General features: G+C 42.0%; 1 gene segment (V, D, J or C); it reads right to left on the bottom strand.

Annotated features, from left to right (window-relative positions):
- Positions 1-13,107: 13,107 nt before the first annotated feature.
- On the bottom strand, positions 13,108-13,687 carry LOC308266873 (T cell receptor beta variable 4-1-like). The segment is given in 2 exons: positions 13,621-13,687; positions 13,108-13,508 (listed from the first exon to the last, which is right to left on the bottom strand).
- Positions 13,688-27,748: the final 14,061 nt, after the last annotated feature.

The raw sequence follows: 27,748 nt of genomic DNA, 5'->3' as shown, positions 1-27,748 counted from the left end.
CTATACTATCCTGGGATGGTATAGGTCTGTAACCATCTTCTGTATTTCTATCTTTGTAATAATAAACTCATTTAAGTTTTCAGCAAGAGTTTGGACTAGTGTATATTTATCCTAGTTCTGGACAAGGACCCGCATTTATGGGAACAGTTTCCAGGAGCCTAACAGAGGTCCCCAGGAACAGTTCCTCAAATCATAACAGTTTAAACCATAACATTGTGGCAGAATAGTTTGTGACCTATGAGATTTTAAACCTGGATGTGCATTCTGTTGTGCATTTTCTTCTATTGGTTCTAGTTCTTTTATCTTTATTTTCTGGTTGTCCTTTCCTGTCTGATCAAATCTTAGCCATAGAGATTTAGAGGTAAAAACAGGTACATGCATGGGTAAGTAGTGTTGTTTTCAATGGTGAGGATTAGCTGAGGGGAACAGCTGGGGTGATCATACACAGGGTTAAGTAGAGGATATGATTAATTTGAGTAAGAGTTTAAGTATAATAAGGTAGTGTCTGATTGAGATGAGAGAATATATATATATATATATATATATATATATATATATATATATAGATTCTTGTAGCTAGTATAGAGTATTTAGATATGGAGATGTAAAATAGCTTGAAAATAAAACAAAGAAAACAAGGAGATACAGAAAGAGACAAAAAAGTTTTGAGAGAAAAGAGTAGATGGAAGAGGGAGGAAGCTTGTAAAAGGAATGGGGGAGGGAGCAAACATGCATAAAATGGTAAAGCAAGCAATAAAAACTAACAATAATAACAAGAGCAAATCAAAGACAAAAGCAACCAAAAAAGGGGGAAAAAGAAAGAAAAAACTAAGGACAGTGAGGAGAAAAAAAACAAAATTTAAAGCACTACACCCCCCATACACACACACCTACATGTATAACCTGTTTAGTATCTGTTCACTGTGGTAGGTTCTGGGACATGCTCCAATACTCTCATTTTCTCCGTAACCTATTGTCAGTTTTTGGATCCACTTTTTGAGTGTTTTTGCCCTTCTCTCACCTCTCACTGCTTTGTGCTCAGGTGATAGGGCAGTGGGTATCACTGTAAATGAGTTTCATGTAAGCACAGGGTTCTGTATTTTCTGGCCCTGGACTCTACACTTTTCACTCTGGCTCTGTGCTTTCTCCTTCGGGCTCTGTGCTTTCCAATCCCGCAAAGTGGATTGCACAGTTGGCTGCTTCCATGTTTGTTCAGGAAATGCCTTTACAAACCCCAAGTAGACCAGCTCATATACAAAGAGACCCCTTAACTCTTTCTACACCCTGGAATGAATATCTTGGAGCTAAAATGTAAAAATCCACCATGACCTAAGTCCTAACATCAAAGACTTGTCTAGGGCAGTACTCATTTTATTCCTTAGTTCTAGATTACAGTTAAAAGACTATTTTGTTTTCTTGAAGTCATATGTAATTAAAATCTAATAGAAGGATTAATAGATGCAATTAAAATCTAATAGAAGGATAACCTAGAGGCTAGCCTCAGCAACTTACCCAGACCTTGTTCACAAATAAAATAAACTGTTGGTGTGGCTCAGAGGCAGTATGACCTTGGGTTCAATTTATAGTACCCTACTCCCCCCAAAAAGAAGTCACATTAATCATGAGTTAAACCTGCTTTGCCAGACTTCAGAAACATAAGGGCTCATTAAGAAAAAGATAGAAGCAAGAGACAGTTATGCTATTGAGTGGGAGGATAACTATAAATACAGTCATGAAAAAAAAAACCTAGAATAGATACATCCTGGTTGTCTCCAGAGTATCTAGGAACAGAGGTGGATTCAGAAGATGAGAAGCCTGGAGAACACAGCAGGACTGAGAGGAGACAGGTGTGTAAACAGATGACCTTTCTGGGAGAAGCCACTTCCCCCACTCAATGAAAGATGCTGTTATGTGAAGTCACCTAGCCTGCAAACTGCATTTTCAGATCGTTCTCATTAGACATGGTCAATGAGGTGATTATGTGTAATTTAGAACATAGAAGTGAAACAGACCTTTACACTTGGAAGGTGACTGTGATCAGACAGTGAGAGACAGTGATAAACAGACCCAGAAGTTGCAACAGACCAAGAAAGTTCTCTCCTGAACTTGGACTAGTTTTATCTTCTCAAATATTGATCAACATTACCAGCCAGGTTTACCCCAGGGAATTTGGCTGTGGTCCTATGGAGACACCAAGGCAACAGTTTCCCCAGAGGCAGGTTTTTATGACTTCAGCTGCTCCCGTTCAGGTCCTATCAGGCATCTAGGCACCTCTGACTCCCTTCCCCATGTATCACTGTCCTCAGCTCCCACATCATAGATGGAAGAAATCAGACTATAGCCTTTGTTCTGACCTTGTCAGTCTCTTTTCCAGACCTATTATTTCACATTGGTAGAGGCTTGATTATCATGCTAAATCCCCTCTTCTGCTAATGCTTCCACTGACTTGTTTCATTAATAAATCTTAAAAGAGTCATTGGTATCAGAGTGGTTTCATGGAAAGACAACTTTAAGGAGAGAGTTCTGGAAGTGGCTTTCTGATCTGATTAGATATTTTGTGGAGAAAGAGGCTGAAAAAGAAAATAGAAACCTAGAGGTAGTCTGATGCTACCGCCACAAAAGGAAGCTTTGAGCCAGTTCTGGAAACTGAGAACAGAGATTGCCCATCAACTCCAAGACCCAGCTGGCCCCAGCATTCAGCGGGATATAATGTCTCATAGTTCATGCTAGACCTCTGCCAGGGGAAGGGGGATCTAGGGTACGTTTGACAGAGGACCAATCAAGCATCCCTTCTGCATGGACTGGGCTCACTGAGGTGGGCTCTTGGAGATGAGGGTAACCCACAGCCCCTGTCCTCATAGAGGTTAAAATATAATAAGCAAGAACAATAATTAGCAAAATATTGGGAAAATTCCAATTGTGGTGGATTGTTTTGTGATTAACAGGCATGTAATACCTTAAGAACTCATAAGAGGGGAATTGACCTCAGCAGGTACATATGGAAATAGGTCCCTCAGGCAGAGGATGGCTGAGATCTGAAGCTTGAGTAGGCTGTTGCCTTTACAAGGAAAAAGGCTCCATGGACAAACAGAGGTGACATTTGATGTCTCTGGGACAAGAAGAACCAGGCTTGGATGAGGGGCTGGCAGGGAGTCTGGAGAAGAGAAAGGAAGAAAGTGTGTAGAAAAAAATGCAGTGTCCTAGAGGGCAGCTGTCCATGTGGGAACAGTGTGTAGAGCAAAGAACTCAGGAGATCAGGACTGGGAAGGAGAGAAAGTCTAGAGAGAGAAGGCCGCTTGGTGCCAGGAAGAGCTAGGAATCCTGGTGGAGGCAAATCACAATCCACATTCCTTCATGTAAGCTTTAGACTCAAGACCATCATGAGGAAAATCAGGGTTGGGGAAGGACAGTCCACACCCAAAAAGCACAACCCAGAAGGATGACCATGAAGCAACAGAGAAGACAGCTAAGTCAGGGAGGTCCAGGGCTACCTGGGATTGTCTGGAGAAGTACCGCAGCACAACTGAGGTTCAAATGCATGGCCTCCTGGAGTTCCAATATTCTCAGTGCTGAGCATCCTGCCCAGGCAGCCACCAAGTCAGGGCACAGCACCTCCCCTGCCTTTCTGTGCAGAGAGGAGGCAGCACTGTGTATTCACTGCGAGCCCAGAGGCACACAGATGTCTGAGCGAGGGTGGCAAACTCCAGAGTGAGGAGGAAGTTCTTTCTTTGACCTAGAGACACTGTGCCCATCAGAGACGTCTTTTTTCTCAGTGTCACCAACAGTATATGAGTAATGGATCAGCCTCAGCCCCAGCCCTGGATCCTGCCAATACCAGTACATGTTGTTGTGGTCCAGATCCTGGGCACATCTCAATGTGGCACTCTGTCCTTCCTTCAGGACCTGGGGTTTGGCAGTTTGAGTGATTCCAGCATCTGCCAGACCTATAGAAAAGGAGAGAAAACTGATTTCATACTCCTAAGCACAGGCTTGGAGCTTGGACCCTAAAATATCATGTGGCATCTTTCCCCAGGAGATAAAAGGTCACACAGCATAGAAAGCTAATGATATTTGCAGGAGCTTGGCACAGTAGAGGGTCTCCTGGATTCTTGTGTTAGAAAAGCAGGAAGGAGGCTCTCAGAGGCATCATTGTGAGTCCTCCCTCTCCCTCCCTGGGTCCCAGAGCCTTCCTGTCATGAAAGGCTCCTCCCCTTCCCCAGAAGGTTAGAGCTAGATAAATGTACAGGCAAGCAGCTTAGAATGACATTTACACATTTTTTTCTAAGTTGACACAAGTCTTAAACTTTTCTTAAGTGTTTAGAAAAAATAGCTGGTAGGTCAATGTGTATTTTATTCTTATATTGATATAATTATTCTTTAATTCACTAGGTTTAGTTATCTAAATATTTCTTTTTCCTCACAGATAAAGGATATTTCTATTTGCCTCCACAGCAATAGAAATGGATGAAGGGCTGACAGCAAGGCTGGAGAAAAGACAGGAGATAGGTGGGAGATGCAAAGCCCCAGCAGTGCCCTACGAGGCAACTGTCCACTTAGGGCTGGTGGGCAAAGCAGAGAGCACAACATGATAGGAATGGGGGATGAACACCTACAGAGAAAGGCAGTGGGGTGCTGGGGAGACCCGGGAGTGCAGGTGGGTCTGGATCATACACCACATTCCATCCTGGAAGCTTTAGACTCGAACCCATGGATAGAAAAGTCAGATTTGGTGAGCATAGTCCCCATCCCAAAAGGGTAGCACAGACCAGTGACCAGGAAGCAACAGAGGAGACATCTGAGGCAGGGTAAAATCCATGCCTGGCTGGGATTGTCTGGGGAGGCAGCTCAGCACACATTATGGTTTCCCTACCTGGCTCCCTGGAGTTCCATCCAATGTGCCCAATGCTGAGCATACTGCCAGGAAGCCACTGACATGGGAGCAGCGCCTCTCCTGCCTTTCTGTGCAGAGAGGAAGCTGTCGTATAGCACTGTGTATTCACTGCAGGCACAGAGGTACACAGATGTCTGGGCAAGGTTAGCAGACTCCAGGGTAAGGAGGAAGTCTTCTTTCTTTGACCTGGAGACACTGTAGCCATCAGGGACATCTCCTTTCTCAGTGCTGCCAACAGTATATGAGTAATGGATCAGGCTCAGCCCCAGGCCTGGGTCCTGGCGATACCAGAACATGTTGTCCTGGCTCATGTCCTGGGTACATTTCAGTGTCACGTTCTGTCCTGTCTTCAGGAGCTGGGATTTGGGAGTCTGAGTGATTCCAGCATTCACTGTGCCTGGAGAGAAGGAGGAAAAGGTGACACCGCAGTCCTAACCACAGGTTGGAAGCTGTGACCCTGAAATCCTTTATGGGTTACTGTCCAGGACATACCTGCCCCTAGGATGAAAAAGGCCACACAGCACAGAAGGCCAAGGCTCATGGCAGGAGCTGGGCAGAGCAAAGTGATCTTCTGGGACCTCTGCTGGAGAAATAGGAAGGACCTAGGCTCTCAGAGGCACCATTGTGAGTCCACCCTGCCCCTGCCTGGGCCCCAGAGCCTTTCTGTCTTGAGGGGCCACGCCCCTTTCCAAGGGCAGATCTAGAAAAATATGCAAGTCAGTAGGTTAGGATGGAATGAATGTGTCTGAATTTTCACAGTCTTACAGGTTTTCATTAACTTATTCGTGAAATGGTTTGTAGTTTATTATATTTAAATGATGATATAGTTCATCAATTCAGTGCGTTTAGTTATCTAAATATTTCTTTTGCCTCATCAATACTACTCCATAGCAATAGAAATTTTAGTATTGATGATTAGGGATGGAAAGTTGTATTGAGGGGGCATGAGGGACTTTGTGGTCTGCCTAGGCATGTATGCTACATTCTACATTTAATATCATTAAATGGGTCATGAACCATACTTGTTTCCATTTCTGTGACTGTGGAGTCTTCAGCTATAAAATAAGTCCACAAAATGTACTTGTAGTTGCCTTTGCAGAGGGGAGTGCTATAAGAGGCTGCGATCAGAAAAGGGAATCACGGTGTGTATTACTATTTTATGTTAAGCATTCCATGCTTATTGAATGTTTATACATCCCTGAACATGGTGTAATATGTCCACTTGACTGGGCCATTAGTGCACAGATAGAAGCCACTGTTACCAGCTGTGCGTGTTTAGAACAGGCTGCCTACCTCCCTGGGCCTGAGCCAGACTGGCTGGCCACTTCACCCTCCTGGTCTCTTTCTGAACAGAGGCAGGAATATTTGGCACAGAGAAATGGAGCCAAGTCCTCCAACTCCAAGGAGCTCAAGTTGAGCTCAGAGCAATAGTCACAGAACTGCTATGCTGAGAAGCCAGAGACATTTTTATTCTCTCCGTCCACCATTATAATATTTAGAGAGGAACTGGGGGCCCTGGCCTAGGCTCTGTTGGTAGCAGAACACAGAGAGGTGCCCAGAGAAAAGGGAGCATCTCAGGGTCCCTCACTGTCCTTTGGTTTTGGTCAGATGTTTTGGGGCTTGCATCACTACAAAATCCTCAGGGCCTGTGTCTTAGAAGACAGAATCTCAGGGAAGAATCCAGAAGGGAGCCTCCTGCTGCAGCCCTCCCAGTAGCCTTGTGTTTCAGGGATGGTAAACACAAATCTGAGGCTGTGTCCAGGGCTCACCTCTTCCTAGGATACAAAGGGGGCACACAGGAGCTTGGAGTCCATGATGGGGTCAGAAACCCAAAGTGTCCCTTTTCAGCCATGTGGTACCAGGAGAAAACAGTGCAAGTTTCTGAAACTCTGGTCCCTGAGTCTCTGGTCTGGCCCAGTAGCAAGACCAGGTTGTGTCCAACTGCACCCTTCCTGCCCTGCACAGCCCTTCAGCTGGCAGGGGGGCAGGGTGTGTACCCAGCTCAGGGCCAGCCATTTACGCTCTTCCTTCCATGGTGCTTTCCCTGCCCATGGCTGACACTGGTCTCCCACCTCTTCACCTTCCATTGCCCTTGCAGTAGCCAGGGTCCCCCTTGTTTGTGCACATATTTTGCCTCCATGGCAACCCTACTCTTTTCTGGACAGTGACTAATCCGTTTTTAAGTTGAAGTCTCTGGGACCCACTAAGCAAACTTAAACCACCTTGCTCATCCAAGCAGGAATCCAAGCATTCCCCCCAGCTCTGCTCTCCCAGGCCTCCTCCCAGGGTTCCCTGGGGCACTGTGGAGCCACAGCGCCCCCAAGTGGCTCACAGTCACTTGGAGTCCCAGCTACTGAGCATCAGCTGTACTTATGATTGACTCAATAGGAGCAGAGATCCCCAATTCCTCATCCCCTCACGTGCACCCTTTTTATGACTTTCTATTATACACACACACACACACACACACACACACACACACACACACGTGTGTGTGTGTGTGTGTGTGTGTGTGTGTGTGTGTGTATCACATAATACATGAGTTTGTTGCTTTGTTTAGTTTAGTTTTTAATACTGGTAATTGAACCCAGGATCATTCTATCTCTGAACTGTACCCCAGAATTTTCTTTAATTTTTAAAATTTTGAAACAGGGTATTTCTGAGTTGCTAAATCTGACCTCAAGTCTGCTATTCTCTTGTTTCAACCTTCCAAGTAGTGGGATTGCAGGTGTGTATCACCAAGTCTGGGTATACACAGTTATTTAATTGGCAAGGATGGTAACATTTTATTACCAAGCACTACTAATTTTGTCTCTCAGTCTTTAGGTTCACTTCTGAGTATCTTTGATGATGTTTCCAGCTTCACGATGTTCCTAAACATGGAGTGGTGAAAAAGTGTGGTTATAGGATAATTCTTTTGTTATAGGATCATGAAACTAAGGTAGTATTCTTTGTTCTAGAATAACATTGGAAAATTCCAGCTTTAGATAGAGTTAGGAGACTTCATAGGACTAGTCATCAACCCGACTGCAACAGCACGGTGGCTCAGGACATTGCAGTGGTTATATGGAAAACCAAGGTGACTATAATGTCAGTTCATTACATGCTCAGTAAGTGGAGAAGGGACAAGAGTCATTAATAGTGCTCCAAGGACCATAGAAGTGGGGATTAACTTTCTTCAAAACAAAACAAAAAAATGTGTCAATTATACCCTTGGCTTGTCCTGAAAAAATAAAGGCAATATAGACAGAAAGTGCAGTGATGGAGGATGTCAGCCTAAGAAGAGAGGGTAAAAGGCAGTTCCAAGCCTGTCCTGAATGTAGATGAGCATTGTCTTCAGGGTCTGAGGAGGAGGGAGCTTTCCAAGCCCTAGAAAAAACAATTTTACACATATACACACAGGATGCATGACGCTGCTAATTTTTAAGAAATGGAGAAAAGAGATGTTTGGTTACAGAAAGTCCTTGGAGATGGACAGTGATTGACAGAACACTGTCCCCAGGAATAGAATTTGTCTGGGGGGAACTACAGAGTCATTGTATGTTTATGACCAGTGGTCACATGGATCCCTCTCTGTTTTGGGAAGCAGCTGAGAGCACCCTCAGAAGATGAGATTGGACCAGAACTAAAGAAGCAAGATGATATAATCAACTTCAGGCTTCTCACATCAGACAACTGGATTTGTGGTAACGTCCCCAACTGAGACTGTCTGCTAGGTGATGCCAGTTGTCACAAGGCTTTGCTCTATATATTCTGGGTCTTGAGGAGTTTGAAAGGAGAGAGAGAGAGAGAGAGAGAGAGAGAGAGAGAGAGAGAGAGAGAGAGAGAGAAAGAGAGAGAGATATCCTGTGCCTAGGATACCACATTGTGTCACCTTCTGTCTCTGATTTCAACCATCTCTAATTATGTTCTACTTCTTTTTACTTTCTCTCAATTTTAATTTTCTCATTCTATTATATAAACTAGCCTCTGTGATTTTTGCCATCTACACTACAATATTATCATCATAGCTTGATCTCAAAATGTAATTTCCTACTCACAAAAGAGAGAGCTGGATATAAATAACTCCTCCTCTGACCTTATGGTACCAAATGTCTAGCAAAGAAGCTAGCTGATTTTGAAATGAATTAATAAAGTAACATGTCTTCTGCCAAGAGTTCCTTTGTCTGAATTACAGGGAAGCCTGAGGTTTCACTTCACAGAGAAAAGAAACTGTATTTATTTCCTGTACCATCCCTATGTCCTCCTAGATATGTCAGTTTTCAGGTTGCTGTACACTGAGCAAGAGGTTTGTGCAAAGAACACTGGTGATTCTGCAGGGCTGTGCAAAGATCCTGGCACAGAGATACAATGCTGTGTCCTCCAGCTCCAAGGTGCTCAAGCTAAGCTCAGAGGTAGAGTCAGAGAACTGCTGAGCTGATAACTGGTCAGAAGCAGTGCCTCCTTGGAGGCACTTGTTCCTCTGACTGTACTTTCCCAAGGCATTCGTGCTGTCCCAGTTTAGCACCAAATCTTTACCTACTCTTTAAGCTTAGCTCTAAGAGAGCTAAGTTCATGGCTTCTTGATAGTGCAGTACACCTATAAATTCATGAACATGTCATCACAGTTACTAGTGAGTGAATCATCAAACAAGGCTTTTCCCTAGCCTAGCACTTCATGTCCTTGGCAGTTACCTGTGGCTCCTTCCACAGACATTTGACACTCCCTGGTGTCATAGAGTCCCCACATGGTCCATTGGGCACAAAGCAAAAAAAAATTTTTTTATGACTAAATGTATTGAGTTCCTCCAAGATTTATTTTTATAAGTCCTCCTACAATGTGACTATATTTGGAGATAAGGCCTTTTTGAAGATAATTAATGACAAATGTGCTTATAAGGATGAGGCCTGTTCCAATAAGAGGAAATGTCCTTAAGAAAAAAGACAATAGCTATCTTGATGTCTGCCATGGGAGGAGACAGGCAGAAGATGGCTGTCTGCTAAGCAGCAAAAAGCCTCCCAACAGCCTGAGCACAGGGCACCTGACCTTAGACTTCTATATTCCTGAATGTGAGAAATAAATTTGTTCCTTAAGATACTTAGGCTGTGGTATTTTAAAAAAATCTCTGCTGAAGTCTTCCAGAATTTCCAGAAATGTTTCATATTTAAATTAGAAACTATTTTACCATCTTGCCAATTAAACTATTTTATACTTAAATGTATTTAAATTAGGAACTTTTTCACCATCTAAACACACACACACAGGGAGAGTGAGTGGCAGAGAGAGAGAGAGAGAGAGAGAGAGAGAGAGAGAGAAAGTAAAACAGCTCTAACACATTGGAGACATACCTTAAGCTCACTGCTTGCTTTTTAAGATAAGAAAAAGGGTCATGGAGGCATTTTTCTTCGTTTGAGGACATTTTGATGAAGGAAATTAGCAAGGGGCTTAGAGCCAGGATTCTCCCCTCTGTGCTCCAGAACACCTGTCTCCAAGAAGTAAAGGGCATACAGGAGGGAAGCTTGATTCCGAAGCAGGATGGAAGCCAAGCTAAGCCTTTATCTAGTCAAGACTTTGAGAGGAAGCTCCAGGTTTGAAGGACTGGGACACAGAAAAGAAAATATAACCTATTTTATATTTGTTGCCTGAGTATTATTAGCAGCATCCCCAGCATCCCCCAAAGTGTGCCACCTTTTGTGATAAATGATATGATCACCTTAAAAACATGAAAGTGTATATCTCCTCCACATGTTCTTCTGTTCTAATGCCCCAGCAACCTTCCCTAGAAGAGTTGCTGACTTCATAGCACGAAGGAGAGTTCTGTTACTGGGTAAGACTGGCCCCTGTGACATGAATCACCCAATGATTTGGTCTTCTTCTGAGACATCAGGATGATCATATGTTCCTGAAAATCCCTCATCTTCCCTCTAGAAGGTGGATGTTCATGCACAAATGGAAGTAATGTCTTGCTAAATAAAAGAAAAAAAAACCCAAATCTAAAGAGCATTCAAAGGCTCCTGTATATGTTATTGAGTGACCTCCATGGCCAGGTTCTCTGGTGTCTGTACACATTCCCAAACATCATGGCCACATATATCCCTATTTCTATTTACTGTTTCAGACTTCGAGGTAAAATATCCAGTCCCACCACACTTCCTTCCCTTGCTGGGCAAGAAGGGCTGCTGGGGACCTGGGAAGAGTTTGTGTTGTGGAGTTTGTGCAAGGATAGGAAGTGTCTTTGCAGGGTGGAGGCTGAGCTGCTGGCACAGCGACACAGGGCCCAGTCCACCTGCTGCACTGGCTGGCTCTTCAGAGTGGAGACAGTGCCTTTGGTTATCTCAGCGGAGAATCAGTCCTGTAAAGTCAGCCTTCTGTGAAGGGAACTTGTAGAAGTCAATCAGAAGCTTCACTCCCTTTTAGGAGATCTGTTGGTACCAAAAGAGGAAAAGGTAACCATCTATGTTCAGAGCTGCACAATTCACCATTGCCAAACTATAGCACCAGCCAAGATGTCCATTAACAGATGAGTGGATTACAAAATTATGGGATATGTACACAATAGAATTTTACTCAGCCATAAAGAAGAATAAAATTATGTCATTTACAGGGAAATGGAAAACATTATGCTAAGTGAGATTATAGTCAGTCACAAAAAGCAAAAAATTGGATGTTCTCCCTAATATGCAGAAGCTAGGGAGAAAATGGGTCATAGGAGGAACTCTAGACAAAGAAGAAACTATAGATGATCAAATAAGAAACCCTGAGGGGAATGGGAGATGGGAAGAAGAAAATTCCCTAATGTACATGATGTACATTCACAAGCATCAGAACCAACCACTAAGCCAAACACAAGGAGGGAGGCTAAGGGAATGGGGTGGGAATTGGGGAAGGGCTAAATGAATGACTTGTGCATGTATGCCTCTACCAGCTTGTACTCCATTAAGATGTATGACTACAATGCACCAATAAAAAAATAAAACAAAATGGAATTGCCCTTAGTAACCTAATATAAAATGGGAATTTTCCAAACACGGTGAAGAATCACCTATGCCTGGGAGACCAAAAACTGTCCAGCAAAAGAGGCTTCTATCCACAGAAGGCTCAGGCAGGGGGAAGCCATTCCCAGCTGGAGCTCTGATCCTTAGCAGCCCAAACAGGAGATCCCATGATTTCACAGTTTGCCCTAGACCCGCAGACTGAAGGGGGTCCCCACAAGGGCAGGGCCCCGAGGGCCACCATGGGCACAGTGCCAAAAGAACAGAAGCTAACAGAGTATTCTGCAATGTGCAAGTGGTGCTGCTGAGAGGGGCCCTCTGATAGCACAGGTTTCAGGAAAGTCCAGCCAAGTGCAAGACTAGAATAGAACAGGAGAATCTCCCTTCCTCCCTCAGGGGTAGTTCAAAGCCACAATACAGAGACTCTATGAGTCGGCTGATTTGAAATGTCAGGAATAAGTAGACAAAGAAGGGCTAAAAAACCCTGCAAGTATCAGTATGGAGGGACAGTCCAGAGAGGAGCTGAAACCTGAAAACACCAAGCACATTTCAGAGCAAGGTAAAGATCACAGACTGAGTTAAGTCCCAGATGCATGGGTGGAGCAGACAGGACTGGGCTTCCTGCCCACAAGTGTAGAGAGACTGAATGGGCCAAATTAGGCTTTGATTAGCACGTGGGTTCATGGTAAACTTGAGGAGAAAAAAGAGAAATGAAAGAATAGACAACAACACAAGAAACACATAGTTCCAAACCTATTTACCACAGGATGGATCTCCCTCTGTCTTTTGCAGCTGATTCCAGCCCTGGACCCACGTGTTAGTCCTTTTTCTGGTTACCTAAGCTTAGTGCCACCTAGCCTGGGTAGAAATAGTTCCCACACAAGAAGCTACTTGCATCCTGAGAAATCTGGACCATCACAGGCCCTCAAGAGCAGAATATACAGCAGGATCCTGTCTCAGCCTCCAGTCCTGTGCAACATGTGACAAAGGTTCAGAGACCCTGTGAACTCTTAAACTAAACTTTGCATTTTCCAATACTAACCCTAACCCTAATCCTAACTCTAACTCTAACCCTTGTTTTGTTTCAGGATAAGAGGGCATCAATAGGAATGGATCCCAAGTGTTTACCTTTTCATCAGTTGACAAAGCACAGTCTCATGCAATTGATAGAATCCCACCATGCTGAAAATGTGCTTAGCATACAGAGAGGCCCCTTGGGGTGAAATGGCAGGTGGTATTGTGGTTTACAGCTTCTGTCTGGGGTCCTGCAGGCAATGTTCAAAGGATATATGAGCTGCCCCCACAGTCACAGGTTTGTGCATAGGTATAAGGTGACTCTGTGGGGCTGTGCCTTTGCTGCTGGCACAGAGATAGAGGGCCGAGTCCTCAGGCCACAAGGCAGTCACATGAAGAAACACATAAGCGTCATCAGAGTATTCAGGAGAGAAGCGACTGGGCACCGTCTCATTTCTGACAAGTGTCTTAAAGTTGTAGAAAAACATGAGCTCAGGGAGGCCCTTTGCCTTCTGTTTATACCAGTATATAGCATCATGGCCCGCAGTGTGCTCACATTTCAAAGACTTCCTCTTTGTTGTTCCCATAACCAGATGTCTGGGTGTCTGGGTAATTCTGGTGTCCATGTGGACTGTGGAGGGAAGGGGACAAGATTCAGACCAAGCCCAGGACTTAGGTTCTTCCTGAAGCCAAAGGGAAGATGCTTGGTGTTCAAGGACAGCCCATTTGTACCCAAAACTCACCTGCCCCCAGGAAACAGAGGAGCACACAGCAGAGCTGCCTGTAGCCCATGGTGAAGTCAGCCCCCATTGTGGCCTCTTCTAGCTAGAGCTCCTGCTGGAGAGGGCTGGCTCCAGACTCTGTGGCCCTGGTTGGTGCGTTTGCGCATGATGTCACTGTTCCTGTTTCTCCATCTTCAGGGGATATGTCTTCCTCCCCTTTTTAAAACTGTCTAGATCCTAATAGCAGATGCTTTCTCATTGATCAGACTGGTATGACTGGGGTGAATGCAAAAAGAGCAGAGCCCTTTTTTTTTCCTTCTCAGGGAGATTACTCTGACAGATACCTGTTGTTTTTAGCTGTCTCCGCATTATGCAGGTCCTCCTGTATCCCCTTCCCTCCAGGACCCCTCTCAGACATACAACATTTCCAGTCCTAGGGATCCCCTCTCTCTTTGCTTAGAGTAGGTGATAACACCCTGTTACATTCCTTCATGTCTGAGATCTTGGCCCAGCTTTGTGGAGGGACAGTGATGAGATAGTCACAGTGCTCATCATTTAAAGGGCAGTGTGATGGTGCCGATCATCAGCCACACACTGTGGAAGGAACTGGGAAGAGCATGAAGGGCTGGGACAGGCCTTGTCCTTGTAGGCGAGGGTTTGGAGCTTGGATAGGCTTAGAACAAACTTCCACGCAATCTGCCAGAAAAGTGCAGGTCACCCCTAGGGACCCTGGTTGGCCTTGATGTCCAGCAGAGGCCTTCAGGTCACTACCCGAGTGGGGCCTGGGCCCTGTGCCATAAGTTGCACTCCACCTTCTCTCAAGGCTAACGCGACCTGCGAGAGAGAGAAAAGCTCCCCAAAGGGGAGGGGTTCCCAGAGAGGGAAATCCGACTTGGTGACTGCGCTAGGGGTTTATATATGTCTGCATTCCCTCTGTTGGTTGTGGTGAGTTTGGGATTCTGGGAATTCTGGGAAACAGCTCTCAGAATTTGCATAGGGTATTTGCATATCCTTTGAAGGGTCTGTTTTCAGTAGGAGTGTCAGACTTGCTCCAGTGATGTCTCCTGGGTTTGTTGATTACTAAATAGATGGTTTTGTGAAGCTTTGGTCCTTCTTATCATTGATCCTTGGAAGAGCTGATATTCATTGCCCCTCAGGAAATTAAGTTTCTTCTACGGAGGCGTCTTCCCTATCTGCCTATTACCTTTCTATCTCTTCAATCCCCCTTCCAAATAAGGAAACCTAACTGCCGTTAGGGAAATAGGGAGACGACCGCTCTTAGTAACTTCATGCTGTAAGGGGGCGCTGTGGGGGCAGCGGCAGTTAGGACCCCATTGGAGATGGGCAATCTAGACGGCCACAGTAGACTGGGGCTTGGAAATTCATGTGAGGCTCCATTTGAAGGACCATTTGTAGCTTGAATTTTTCTAAACCAGAAGAGATGAACTTGGTTAGCATGTTAAGAAGAAATGGACCAAGGATGAGAATGACGATTAACTTGATTAAATGGCCCAGAAAGGGCAGCAGCCAGGAGGTAATGGATGGAAACATATTTTTGGATCTGTTTCCATATTTATGCTGACAGAGATTTTGCATCCCGTTCTTGTAGCCACTTAGCTTGTTTTAGAATGGCCTCAGTTCTAGTTTTTACTGTTCCTGAGGAGTTTACATATATGCAACAGGAAGTATTTGCAATAGCACAAACTCCTCCTTGGTCAGCTAGCAAATAATCGAGGGCTGATCTGTGATCTAAAACCATGTGTGCCAATGAGTCTAAGGATCTTTGCATCTCTCTAACATTTAGTCCAGTGTCACTGGCCACTTGAGTCACTGAGGTAGTTAAATTAGCCACTGAGGCTGCGTTTAGGGCGATTTCTTCTCCTAAACCAGCAGCAATTTTTAATTTTGCAAAAGGAGTAATATTAAAGACAATGGATATCCTATTTGATCACATAGCTTAAAAACTGTATCATAGTACACCCCTGTTGCCGAACTCTAGCACTTTTCTTTTCGAAATATACAAGCAGTAGGCTTATTAGAAACCTCCACCCTGTTAATAACCCATCTTCATCCCACATGCAAACAAACATACCACAGATACTCTGCAACTTACCACAAACATTCTGCAACTTGGTTTAACTCTCCTGATTTTTTAAATCCTGGTCCTTTCCATTTGGGACAATCTTAGGATAAAACAAACAATCAGACATTTCACAAACACCTTATAACTTGCTTTCTCAGTCTCCCAAAATTTCCTTTCTCTCTATTTTCCAACATATAGACTCTCTACATCTGTCTTTTGTTGTTATATATAAGTAAACCCCAAGAAAGCATATCATTTAATGTTGTTCCTATACCAGCAATTAAAAAACCATTTAAAAGACTTAGGAGTTACTTTAAACCTTATGTGGTTAAGAGCATTTTAAAGCATTGTATTTTGCATTTTAAGCATTGTACTCCCCACGAAGACTCATTATTTTTCCTAGGAATAAATAGCCTTGTGGGAGACAGGCAAGACCTAATGTAGGAGGGAGGTACTGACTGAGTGATGGGTATTTCTAAATTTTAGAGACCAAACCAGCCCTGGTCATTGTTCATGTAGCTTTTCAACTAGACTACTTGGGAAGTCCTACCATCTATATGTTGTGATGTTACATATTTTTTCCAAATTATTATGATAATTTTTATTGTGTTAGGTAGGCCTGGAATAAAATTATAAGTCTATGTTGCATAGAAGTATGTTAAGATCAGATGGATAGTTACCTATGATTTAAGTCAAGAATTGTAAATAAGATTTTTTAAAGACAGGGATGTGCTGAACCAGAAAGAAAATATAAAATGTTTCTAATATATGGGTCACATTTATTATTTGTCCAATCATCAATGTGACCCATAAAACAAAATTTATAAAATTAAATGGCTTTGAATTTAAGTGGGTTGAATATCTTCTCCTTGAACAGAAAACATATAAGATAAACCTCTGACCTGCTGTAGCTAGAGATATTTCACTCTTAGATAAAAAGAATCTAAAATTCATCCAGATTTAAACACTAGCATTTATGTCATTTAAATTAATCTATTAATCATCTATTTTAGCAAGAAAACGCTTTGTCCCTTTCTAGAAGAAACAGAAAGAAATTGAATAAGTAAAAACTTATGCATGAAACATTTTCCTATTTTTTTATTTCTATAATGTTTGATAATTTTTCTTTTAAATTCTAAACTTTTATCCTATTATTTATAAATTGGTATTATAATTGCTTCTGCAGTGAATTTTAATATAAATGCTTTCCTCTAGAAATTTTTATCAATATGTCTTTGGCTGATTTCTTTTTTTTTCCCTTTACTCTTTCTTTTCTTCTAATATTAAGATTGGACTAAGCATAATACTCACGAACGATGGGTAGAAATCAGAAAAACAGGACAGAGAATACTATAAATATGAGAACCAGGAATTATGAAGAGACAGCAGAAATCACGAATACTGACCTACTAGAAATGCAAGAAGGGGAGTTCAGAATCTTGATGTTCAATATGATGAAAGGATTTGAAACAAGTATAGAGGAGGTTAAAGGTGAGTTAGAAACACTAAAAAAGAATCAGAAAGAGGTCTGGAATGAAATGAAAGAGGCAATAAGTGAAATGAAGACAGCAATAGAAAGAAATTCTGGAAGATTAAATGAAATGGAAAACAGAATATCAATATTAGAAGATAGTACATCCCAAACTGAAAACACAGTCAGCGATATACAGAAATTTTTACAGCAACAAAAGCTAAACATCCAGCAATTATGGGATAATATAAAGCGTCCTAATTTATGGATAATAGGCATTGAAGAAGGGGTAGAGGTACAGACTAAGAGCATCTGTAATATCTTCAAGGAAATAATCTCAGAGAATTGTTCAAATATGGAAAGAGACTTGGACCTTCATGTCCAGGAGGCATACAGAACTCCACTGAGACAGGACCAAAGAAAGACCACTCCACATCACATAATAACCAAAATGACCAATATAGAGGCTAAGGAAGGAATCTTAAAAGCAGTGAGAACAAAAGGAGAGGTGACATATAGAAGCAAAACAATAAGAATCACCCCAGACTATACAACCCAGGTCATGAATGCTAGGAGAGACTGGTACGACGTGATTCAGACCCTGGAAGAAAATTACTTCCAGCCCAAACTAATCTATCCAGCAAAACTACTATTCAAGATCAATGGTGAAACCAAAATCTTTCAGGATAAACAGAATCTCAAAAAATTCATGAATTCAAAGCCAACACTAGAGAAAATTCTTAAAGAAATAAACCATAAGGAAGAAAAAAGAAGCAGACTTCAGAATCAGAGAAGAGAGGAAGTTAATAAATGGGCCATTTAAGTAAAAAAGAAAGATCACACCACCCAAGAGTAGACAGAACACAAAATGGCAGAAAACAAAAATCATATTTCAATAATATCTCTTAATGTCAAAGAACTTAACTTACCACTCAAAAGACATAGACTGGCAATGTGGATTAGGAAACATAATCCAAATATATGCTGTCTGCAAGAAACTCACCTCATAGCCAAAGACATTCACAGACTGAAAGTGAAAGGATGGAAAAAGATATACCATGCCAATGATGACCAAAAAAGAGCAGGGGTAGCAACCCTGATATCTAACAAAACAGACTTTAAACTAAAACACATCAAAAGAGACAAATCAGAGCACTTTTTTTATTAAAAGGAACAATACACCAAGAAGATATAATGATAGTAAATATTTATGCCCCAAATGTGGGTGCAACCACATTTGTAAAACAAACCCTTTTGGACATAATATCCCAAGTAGACGCAAATACAAAAATTCTGGGAGACTTTAATACGCTTCTCACACCACTGGATCGATCTTCAAGGCAAAAGATGAGTAAAGACACTTTAGAACTAAAGGAAACCATAAACCAAATGGACCTAATAGACATTTTCAGATTATTTCAACCAGGAACTACAAAATACACATTCTTCTCAGCAGACCATGGAACCTTCTCCAAAATAGACCATATCCTGGGACACAAAGAAAATACCTGCAAATTCAAAAAATGTAATATAATTCCTTGCATCTTTTCAGACCACAACGGAATAAAAGTAGAAATCAACAACAGGAAACTCAAAAGAAAGTATTCAAATTCACGGAGAATGAATGATACACTATTGAATGATGAATGGGTCAGAGCAGAAATTAGGGAAGAAATAAAAAAAAATATGGAAACAAACAAAAACACAGATACAACCTACCAAAATTTATGAGACACCACGAAGGCAGTATTAAGAGGAACTTTATTGCATTGAGTGCCCACATAAGAAGGACAGAGAAACACCAAGTAAAGAACCTAATGACACAACTCAAAGACCTAGAAATTCTGCAGTAGTCTATTCCCAAAGCCAGCAGAAGGCAAGAAATCATTAAAATTAGAGCAGAAATAAATGAAATAGAGAACAAAAAAACAATTCAAAGAATTAATAAAACAAAAAGTTGGTTCTTTGAAAAGATTAATAGAATTGATAAACCCCTGGCCAAACTAACCAAAAGAAAAAGAGAATCAACTCAAATTATCAAAATTAGAAATGAAAAAGATATCACCACTCATAGCGAAGAAATTCAAAAGATTATCAGAAACTACTTTAAAAATTTATACTCCAATAGACTTAAAAACCAGAAGAAATTGATAGATTTCTAAGCACAGTTAACCTTCCTACACTCAGCCAAGAGGACATAGCAAGCCTAAACCAACCAATAACAACCAAAGAAATAGAAATGGCAATAAAAATTCTTCCACCAAAGAAAAGCCCAGGCCCAGATGGGTTCCCAGCTGAATTCTACAAATCCTTCAGGGAACAGCTAATACCAATACTTCATAACATGTTCCGGGAAATTGAAAGAGATGGAACTCTCCCAAATTCCTTCTATGAGGCCAGTATCACATTAATCCCCAAACCAAATAAAGACACCTCAAGAAAGGAAAACTACAGACCAATATCCTTAATGAACATAGATGCAAAAATTCTAAACAAAATACTAGCTATACACAGTCAAAACTATATCAAGAGAATGATACATCATGACCAAGTCGGTTTCATCCCAGAAAAACAAGGCTGGTTCAACATATGCAAATCAATACATGTTATTCACCACATAAATAGAACCAAGAACAAAAACCACATCATCATAGAAATAGATGCTGAAAAAGCATTCGACAAAATCCAACACCCATTTATGTTGAAAACACTGAAAAAAACTGGGATAGAAGGAAAGTACTTCAACATCATTAAGGCAATATACTGTAAACCCAAAGCCAACATTATATTGAATGGGGAAAAACTGCAAGAATTTCCGCTAAAGTCAGGAACAAGACACGATGTATACTATCACCACTCCTTTTCAATATAGTCCTTGAGACTCTTGCTGCAGCAATCAGACAAGAGAAGGAAATCAAAGGAATTCACATAGGAAGAGAGGAATTAAAATTATCCTTATTTGCAGATGACATGATCCTTTATCTGGACGACCCAAAGAACTCAACCAAAAGACTTCTGGAGCTGATTGACAAATTCAGCAAAGTCGCAGGTTACAAAATCAACCTAAAGAAATCAGTGGCTTTTCTTTATGCCAACAACGAATCCACAATGAAAGAAACAAAGAAAATAATTCCATTCACTATAACCTAAAAACCAATAAAATACCTAGGAATAAACCTAACCCAAGATGAAAAAGACCTCTACAACAAAAACTATAAAACAATTAAAGAAAGAAATTGAAGAAGACCTTGGAAGATGGAGAGATCTCCCGTGCTCATGGATAGGCAGAATAAATATAATCAAAATGGCCATTCTGCCAAAACTGATCTATCGGTTCAATGCAATCCCCATTAAAATACCAGTGACATTCTTCAGAGACCTAGAAAAATCAATCATGAACTTCATATGGAGAAAGAAAAGACCTAGAATTGCCAAAGCAATTCTCAACAATAAGAAACATGCAGGAGGCACTACAATCCCAGACTTCAAACTATACTATAGAGCAATAGTAGTAAAAACAGCATGGTACTGGCACAATAACAGATATACTGACCAGTGGATTAGAATAGAAGATACAGAAACAAACACACACATCTTTAGTCAATTTATCTTTGACAAAGGGGCCAAACACATACGCTGGAGAAAAGACAGCCTTTTCAACAAGTGGTGCTGGGAGAACTGGCTATCTAAAAAGTTTCTTCTCATCGAAGGAAACTATCAATAACCTAAAGAGGAAGCCTACAGAATGGGAAAGGATCTTTACCGGCCACCATTCTGATAGGGGGCTAATATCCAGAATATACAAAGAGTTCAAAAGACTCTACACTAGCAAAACAAACAACCCAATCAAGAAATGGGCAAATGAACTAAATAGACACTTCACAAAAGAAAAGATACAAAGGGCCAATAGATACATGAAAAGATGTTCTTCATCACTGGCCATCAGGGAGATGCAAATCAAAACTACACTGAGATTCCATCTAACCCCAGTCAGAGTGGCAAGCATAAAGAAATCAAACAACAACAAATGCTGGTGAGGATGTGGGGAAAGAGGAACTCTTTTACACTGTTGGTGGGAATGCAAACTAGTTCAACCACTGTGGAGATCTGTGTGGATATTCCTAAGAAGGGTGGGAATAGATCCACCATATGATCCAGCTATACCACTCCTGGGTATCTTTCCAAAGGGGTTGAATTCAGAGAAATATAGCAACATATGCATACCTATGTTCATAGCAGCACAATTTGTAATAGCCAAAATATGGAACCAACCCAGATCACCATCAACAGATGAATGGATAGCAAAACTGTGGGAAATACACACAATGGAATTCTATTCAGCCATAAAGAAGAACAAAATTATATCATTTGCATGAAGATGGGAAGCCTTGGAGAACATTATGTTAAGTGAGATCAGCCAAGCACAGAAAGAGAAGGTCCATATATTTCCTCTAATATGCCCAAACTAGGAAACACAAAGGATACCAGTGGGACTCCAGATAATGGAGGGGAAATACCAGCAAAGTTTGAATGGAAAGATAGGAGGGGAGGAAGGCTGATCTTGATTAATGAGGGTCTACATCTGAACATGTGTAAAATTACGAATAAGACATGGTTAACCTGGACAACCATTGGTGGGAGGGGGGAAGGGAAAACAGGGGCAGGGGGGAGAGGGTACCAAATATAGTTTAAATGTATACTATTTTTGTTCAAGAAAAAAATGTTAAAAGAAAAAAAATAAAAAGTATATGCATGAAGCCATGAGTTTGATTTCCAGTTATTTAGATTGAGAGGAGTTAAGTAAATGGACAAGTTAACTAAAATAAACATATTTATACAAAATAGGAATAGTATATACTGCTTGTATATTTTTATAGGAAAAATAAAACTGATTCCAAAGGCATCTGAAATTTGGGATATACAATATTGAAAATCAGATCCAATTTAATATATATTACATTTAATATGCATTAGTATATATTTTTTATTTTTTTCTAGAAAATTCCAAGGTTGTGTAAACAAAAAAGCTAAGCACAGACCAAATTCTGGAAGTCTGGAGAGTTGAGCAGGGTTTGTAGAAGCAAACTAGCAATGGAAGTCATTAGCATTCAGACTCAGCATGGAGAGACTCTGGGGACTGTTCGGTGATACCACAAATTCTGGCTCTGCTGGGTCCAAGAGCAATGGGAATGGAGCCTTGGGCACAGGGAACTCCTTGCCCCACAGCTTCCTCCTGGCCAGGGGTTTGTGCACAGGGAGGAGGTGACTCTGCAGGGCTGTGTCTTGGCTGCTGGCACAGAGATACACAGCAGAATCATCTGGCTCCAGGGACTGCACGTGAAGATCTAAATGAGCTTTGTCAGGAGAATCAGGTGAGAAGCGACTTGGAACCGTTTCGTTTAAAGTGAGTTCCTTGTTATAGTAGCTAAACATAACCTTCAACGATTGCTTGGTGTCCTGCTTATACCAGTACATAGCATTGTGGCCCAGATTTTGTTTACATTTAAGGGACGCCTCATTTCCCGCCTGTGCAACCAGATGTTTTGGAGTCTGAGAAACAGCTGTGTCCAAGGGGCCTGTGAAAGAAAGAAACAGAATTCAGGCATGTCCCAGCAGGAAGCCATTGCTGTAGATATTGTCAGAAAGCTGGGACAGCTCTCTGATCATGCCACTTGGTCCCAGGACTCACCTGCTCCCAGGACGCAGAGGGCTGCACAGTAGAGGATCCAGGAGCCCATGGCTGGTCGGCAGGCCAGGGGAGGTCCCAGCCCAGGACTCCTGTCCAAGGCAGTAAGGAAGGACTGCTGTGGGCTCCAGTCGCGCTGACAGGTGCTCTGCCTGTGACGTCACAGCCGGTGGTAACCTCCCTGTTCTCAGGGTTTCTTGGAAAATGGTCTCCTCTTTCCTCATGTCCTACAACTCCTTTCAAATGTGTGTTTGAATTTTTTATGGAAGCATTGGCTGAGGCAGACTTTGCTGCCAGCATGTGTGTCTTACAATCCTCGCTCCTGCAGCTGCCTTCTCCTCTCCCAGGTCCCCTCCCCAGGAGCTGGCCACCTCTTCCCTCTTCTCCTTTTTAGACTGGCTGCCCTTCTGTGGATCTATCCTTCCCCTTCATAGTAATGCAAGATGATAAAACTCTAATACTGCCTCCCCTGGATATCTGGGTTATGCCAGGTGCCCCCTGACTATTTCAGGCACAGGCAAGAGATTGACTTGAGTCTTCACCCAAACACCAGTTGCAGTCAGTTAAGACACATGGGGATGTAATTAGTTGGGAGCAAACTGTTGAGAACTTGCGGGGACTAAACTGAGCCCCGCTTCCTGCTTTGTTCTCTGTCCCAGGCGCAGAAATTTGTGGACTCAGCTGTGATGAAGCTTCTGAAGATAAAGTAATCACGTGAGCAGGGGCAAAGATTTTATAGGAGATAAGGACAGCATAGGGGTAAGGAAAACCCTTCCTTCTCTCAGGAATGGCTCCTCCACATGCACCTGGCTGTGGGATCCCAGCCTCCTTAGCTCAAACTTTCCTCCTTTTTAATCTCACGCAACTCCCAGACAGTGAGTCTGATGGTCCAGATGATTTGCTGGGAAACACCTGCACATCAATGCAGAGTGAACAGTTGAGGGTAAAAAACCTTCACGGCAGAGCATCGATGCATGGCTTCTGCAGACCACATTTTCCTCTAATATAAATAAACATAAACATTCTCTTAACCCTCTTCCTTCTAAGGATTCTCTCAGACCCTTCTCACAGCTCTCAAGATCTCAACAGAGTTGCAGCTCCTCCTTGTGGCCAAAGGTTCAAAAGTGCTAGGACTTTGTGCTCCCATAGGGGACCAAGGGCAGGCCTACTCTTGAAGAGACAGGTGCCTGTTGTATGAGCAAGGAAGACATAGGGCCAGCCAATGTCAAGCCATCAGGGAGAAAGGGGTCCCTGAAGGTCAGTCCTGATGGTGATGCCTTTGTCTCTGAGGCACCTCAGCCTTAGAAGCTCCTTATTTGTATAAATTTTGATCTACAATATCCAGCATCCAAATGAATTGATAGATGTTTTGGAAACTAGATAATGAGATATAACCCAAGGAGGAAAAATAGACACAAGCAATAGATTGAACAACCTCCTCTGAAGATTTAACATATCATGCCTACAATGAATAACAAATATGGACTGATCTTCAGGGGACCCTCAACATGAGAAGACTGTGGGAATGGTTGCAAGTACAAATGACAACACACGTAGATAGTTCTACACAAACAGAGGCTCCCTGCAGCTTTGTTTAACATTATCAATTACTAATGCCATCTCTATTATATTTTTTCTAAAAGCCTACCCACACTTTCCTCTGTGTCTCCTACTTTCCATGTTTAAAGACAAATGCATGACTCTCTGCAAGCCAGCTTCTTTGTAAGGTCTCATATTCTTCTCCCTGGTGTTTCCATGTTCTAGTCACAAGCTCACCCTTAAATCACCTATCAGGTAGTTAGGAGCTGGCCTTGGGGCTCTCCAGGAACAACAAGGAGGGAAACTCATTAGGGCTACAAAAGATAAACAGCCCATAACTGATTAGAGATGAGAGCTCTTCCTTATAGTCAACAACCTGCCTGAGTGTGGTTATCTTTGAGCTGTATTAATTGCCCAGGGCCAACCTGGTATGGTGATACATATCTGTAATGCAGGTACTTAAGTGGCTGGTACAAGAGGATCACAGGCTCAAGGCCAGCCTCAGCAGTGTCTCATAATCAATAGCAAACACTCTCCCACGCTTTGTCCTCACCCTGAAAAATATGATTGATTTGTTCTTACTTAGCATATTCATGGACTGCATGTGAATTAATCCACATTTTCTCACTCCCAGCTGCACTGTTTGAGTCATCAGATCCCCCTCCACAGTCCCAGGCCCATCCACTAATGCCCTGCTGGATGGGTCTACTTGAATGTGGATAAGGCAACTCAGGTTCATACCAAGGACTGAGGCTTTATCTCACCTGTAACTGTCCTCCTCTTTGGAAATTTCTCCTTCACTAGGCTCTCCATTCTCCCAGTGACAAGATCATAGCTGAAGTAAGTGGCTTAGCTTCATCCTGGCAGCACATTCAGCTTGTTGATATGATCCAAGGGTGAAATAATGACTTTTCTGTAATGGTATCAGATAGTTTCCATTAGTGTCTATTTCTATATACATTTTGGATGGTCATTATTTTTTAACAATTCCCAGGCTGGTAAGTTTGAAGTCATAACCTATTGTTTTAATTTGCAATACTTTGATTCCAAGTAAGGTAGGGAATCTTTTTATGAGTTTGATGGTGATTCCTACTTATTCTCATGTGAATTGCCAATTTAGAACATATATTGGCCTTTGAATTTTTTTCTTATGAAGTAACAAGAATTCTCTATCATTCTAAATGTTAACTCTATTATAAAAGATCAGCTATGTTACAAAAATCCAAAATAATACCAAGCAGATTCTGAAAATCAATGGCTAAACTCTTCAAAACTTATTTCCCATGTCTACAAAGCCCAGGGTGATTTTTCTTCCTTCAATGATATTTCCACCAACTTATGTCCCAGTAAGCCAGGTTGCTTACATGGTACAATTAGTCAATCTGTATCTTGTTTTCCAGGTTTTTCGAGGGAGTTGAGGGGAGTCAATAGGAAAAGAGTTGATCCAGCAGGCTGCAGGCTGCAGGCTGCTTGCAAAATTAACCTGTGGCTGGTGTCTGGGAGCTTGACTGCTAAAAAGTGCCCTACTCTGATGTAATATTTCTCTTTCCTGGGAAGGGTGGCTCATTGTGCCTAGACTGTTGGTGTAGGTGCAGTCATGCTGAGTCCCATGTTTCTTGTGGGGCCTGGAGTGTCAGTGCATGCAAGGTAAAGAGGGTGTCCCTCGCTTGCCCTCAATCATATCTCTTTGGCCCTGATCTCCGTGGGATCATTTGGTAAAAACCTTGTACATCGATTGCTGTGTGTAGCAGAAGGGCGTGGATGAGATTGTGTAAGCCTCTCTCAGGGGGAAAAAAGTGTAAGGAAGCCTGAGAGTGGATTCTGCTAGATCCCACATGTGTTTCTTCTCTATGATCCCCTGCCCATCACTCATTTTGCCACTGTAATAAATCTTAGATATGAGCACATCTCTACGCCATATGGCATGAATGTCTCTACCAAGTCACAGGCATGAGATTAATGCTGGAGACCCCCAACACAGTGCTACAGGAGACCTTCCACAGCCAGGCTTAAAATTTGATGAGATTATTTTTATTCTACCCTCTGCCATTCAGCCTGGTGGCTGGCTCTTGACCTTCCGACTCCAAACGTGCTGGGGACCATTACAGAGGCACAGGTGCTTGGTGAACATGAGTGGCCTTTGGAACCTTGATTATTCACCACCTGTACAACTTCCTCCAAGTTTGCCTGGACTCTTCATTTTCATAGTTTTTTTTTTTCTTCAACATTTTACATACTTCTATTGGCGCATTAAAATTATTCATTCACAATGAGCTTCAGAGTGATACATTTGTACGTGCACACACCACTTGGAGCATTTCCTCCTGTGTTTCACGCTGCGTCAGCCTCCTCCCTTCCCATACATGTTTGTGAGATTGGTGCGATGCCTTAGCATATAAGCATCACATTACTTGAGCTGTTTCTTTCCTCAGTTTTCCTCTCCACCCCATCTTCCTCCTTTTTCTCCTCCACTATTTAATTTTTAAAAATTGTAATAAAAGTAAAATAATAAATACTCCAATTTAAAACCCGAATACCTTTTTCTGTCTTTTTTCAAGCACATTGAGTTGACCAAAGTGACCTCAGATTTGTGATCATCCAGCTTCATCCTCCAGAGTTGCTGACTTACAGGCAAGGCCCACCACACCAGGCATTTGTGTTCCTTAATGTCTCCACTACAAAGAAGTAAACAAAAGACTCCTTTAAATGAATGCTAAAAATATTTCCCTTAATTTGTTCCAGCCTCAGCTACTGAGTGAGGCTCTCAGAAACTTAGTGAGACCCTGTTTCCAAATAAAATAGAAAATAAATAGGTCTGGGAGTGTAGCCCGAAGGCAGAAGGGTTCCATCTCCAGTACCACCAAAAAACTCCCCAAAATAAAACAAGACCAAAAAAAAAAAAAAAAAAAACCAAAAAAAACAAATCGGAATTCCATGGCTCGAGGATTAAACAAATAGGAACTACATGGCTCGAGTATCAATTCCAAAATAAGATACGGTCTACTAATAGAGTTAGCTTTCCAAGCAATATGCTAATATCTTTGGAATATCACCTTTTCATTAACTTTTTCACTTATTGTATTGTAACAGATTTTCTATTGTTGAACACATATTCTTCATCTTGGAACTATGACAGGACAAACATTCTTACTATTATATATCCTGAAAGGTGAAAATAAGTCACAGTAACCACTTTTTATAACATGACTTCCCACTCGTGCTCAGCTGCTCTTGAAATGTAAGAGGGTACTCTGCCGCATATACTTATCAAACCTGGGGAATACCGTGATAGTTTAGGATAACTTTGATTTTGGTGACTTAGAGATTTATGTTTAATATTACATTTCACACTTATAAAAATGAAATACTG

The sequence above is a fragment of the Muscardinus avellanarius genome, assembly GCF_963383645.1.
Source record: "Muscardinus avellanarius genome assembly, chromosome: 9".
NCBI classification, from domain to species: Eukaryota; Metazoa; Chordata; class Mammalia; order Rodentia; family Gliridae; genus Muscardinus; species Muscardinus avellanarius.
The sequence above is the reverse complement of the archived record's forward strand: the minus strand, read 5'-3'. Positions and strand labels throughout refer to the sequence as shown.